Raw genomic sequence first — 2,842 nt, 5'->3', positions numbered from 1 at the left:
CCCCCCCCCCCAACCCCCCCTTTTTTTTGGCCAAACCAACACGTGTAAATTATTGCTGTAATCATGGCTTCTAGAAAGGTTTATGTAGCCTCGTCGTAGGCATTCCCATTTCTGTTTCTTCAACAACTTGATTTTGTTTTTGTTTTTTACTCAAACCTTGAACTGAGGAGTGTTTTCTGCTCGTGTTGAGTGACTGAAGTGATTTATTTTATTTCAGATTCATTTAATCTTCTTATCAAAGCAACCACTGTTTGTTGTCTTTGTTTCAATTTAAACAGAAAATAGATGTTTTCTCACCATCTGACATTAAATCAAACTAAACTTTTCACAAAATTATTCACAAAATTATGCTTATTTCTTAAACTCTTGAGTGTTGACAGAAAAATGACAAATTTAAAAACATCAGTGTTTGGTTTGGGACTTGGGTCGAAGGTTTTTACGGAGCTAAATTGAGGTCATAAGTTTTGGTCAAAATAAAAAGTTTTTGAAACTGAAACAAAATTTTGAACCTGGGAAAACAAAATTAAACCGAAAAATAATTTTGAAACTGGAAAAGTTTCAAACATCTTGTCTTTTCAGTTTCAAATATTTTTTTCAGTTTCAAATTCATGACCCTGATTTAGCGTGGGGGGCGGGGCCTCAGGGGTGTAAGAAAATATCGATACACTGAAATATCGCGATATTTCATTTCCCGATACTGTATCGATATTCTAAAGCCCTGTATCGATTTTTTAATTAAGGCTTAAAATGTCAACCTTCTTGCCAACCGATCATTTTTGTTGTAGTTCAGCCTCTGACCACTAGTTGGCAGCAGTGAGCCAGCCACATGGATCCTCTACCTTTTGAGCGCCAGAGAGTAAGGGTAGCATTAGCATTGGAAGTAAACATTAGCTTTTCTTTTCTTTTTTTTCAGTAAGAGGTTTTTGTTTAAAAGAATTTTTGGACAAAAAAATCGCAATATATTGCCTTGCGTACAGTATCGCAATATATCGGGATATATCTTATCGTGACCCCTCTGTCATGATATGTATCGTATCGCCAAATTCTTGCCAATACACAGCCCTAGCCTCAGATGACAGGCGGTGCAGAATCATGATTGACAGCTAAATCAGGGTCATAAGTTTGAAACTGAAAAAAATAATTAGAATTTGAAAAACATATATATTAGAAACTGGAAAAGTTTCAAACATCGTTTTAGTTTTAACTATTTTTTCAGCTTCAATTTTTTTTTCCGTTTCAAAAACGTTACTTTGAACAAAACTTATGACCCCAATTTAGCTCCACATATTTTAGGTTTCCTTCTTCCAGCTTCTCACAAAAGTTTGATGGGATTTTGTCCTGTTCCATGCCACATCACACAAAATTCTTCAAGCTTCTTGTCTTTGATTTATAAACTTATTTATCAATATAGAGTCAAAAGTCAGGAAAAATTTGATGCAAGCTTTCAAAGGTTTATTTCTTGCCCCACAAAGAAAAGATCTGGACGACTGAATAAGCCTTCTGAGTCCAGGTCCCAGAGCACATCTCCTTTTGGTGGAAAGTTATTTCTTCCGGTGTGATTAAATTTGGAGGCATACCTTCAAAAACAAAAACTTTAAACCTGATTTAACTTTTTTTTGTTTTCTGTTAGCTTATACTCCTCTTCATCCTCCTGACAGAACTGGTTTAAGTCAGGTTTGTAGTCCGGTTTTTCAGCTCTTTGGGTCTAAGGACAAGACTCCGAACCATTGTTGTCTAATCCATTTAAAGGACACATTGGTTTTTAACTTCCTGGTTGATGTCTCGAGATGTTTGCCGGCCCCTCCTGCAGGAAAACACCCCCGTAACATGATGCTGCCACCCCCGTACTTCACAGTTGGGATGGTGCAACCCTTTCCCCTTCTTCCTCCGATTGTATCGATGCTCATTATTAAGACCAAACACAGATCGGAGTCCGTTGAGGTGGTTCATGTAGTTTTCTGGTCAGATCCATGACTCCGTAATGATCTCATCCATTTTAGCAAATAAAAATAATTTGGGTTCTGCTCAGCGACTAAAAACAAAAAAAGGTTTTGATTGATTTAATCAGATGGTCAGAAAAAAAAAGGTTTATGCAAACATCTCTTTCCCAAAAGCCGATTTAACCTCCAAATGTTTGAAGGAAACTGGTGAAACACGAAGAGAGCAGCGTCGCTTTAACTTACCGAGTGTTTGTATCCCACCAGTTGCCAACTCTCCTCGGGTGTTTGAAGCTTGAWTCTGTCATGTTTTCACAGTAAAACCTGTTTCCTAGAAAACTCCTCCTCCATCCCAGAGCCCGACAAACACCAGATGAATTATGCAATAAAGACAATATGCAATAAAAAAATAATAAATCCCAGTTTAACTGCTCAAACATGCTGACTGCCTCTTCAGATATTATAAAGGGAGAACAGTGTATTTTGTACAAATATTTTAAAAGTATTAAAATAAGTGTGACAGGTGTGTACAGGACGAATGAATGGTTGTACTTTTTCCCTGAGTAACTAAACAAATCCAACRTTAAAGTGAACTTTGTCTGTGTTTTTCTTCAAAATCCACTTCAACATTTCTCTGGTTGGAGACATTTCACCAAAATGTTTTCTGAATTTATTATATTACCGTTAGTGACGTTCGATACTGCAAATTTACTTTGATACTGATACATAGGCTGGTGATACTGATCCCATACTCAGTGTTGTATAAAGTACCACAAAGAGATACTTGAGACTGACATCATACCAAAAAATTACTTTGGTAAAAGTTAAAGTCTCCATTAGGAATATTACTTGAGTAAAAGTCTTAAAGTATCTGATATTTTTGTACTTAAGTATTAAAAGTAAAA

This window comes from Austrofundulus limnaeus, unplaced genomic scaffold, assembly GCF_001266775.1.
Source record: "Austrofundulus limnaeus strain Quisiro unplaced genomic scaffold, Austrofundulus_limnaeus-1.0 Scaffold16, whole genome shotgun sequence".
NCBI lineage: Eukaryota > Metazoa > Chordata > Actinopteri > Cyprinodontiformes > Rivulidae > Austrofundulus > Austrofundulus limnaeus.
This window is presented reverse-complemented; position numbering follows the sequence as displayed.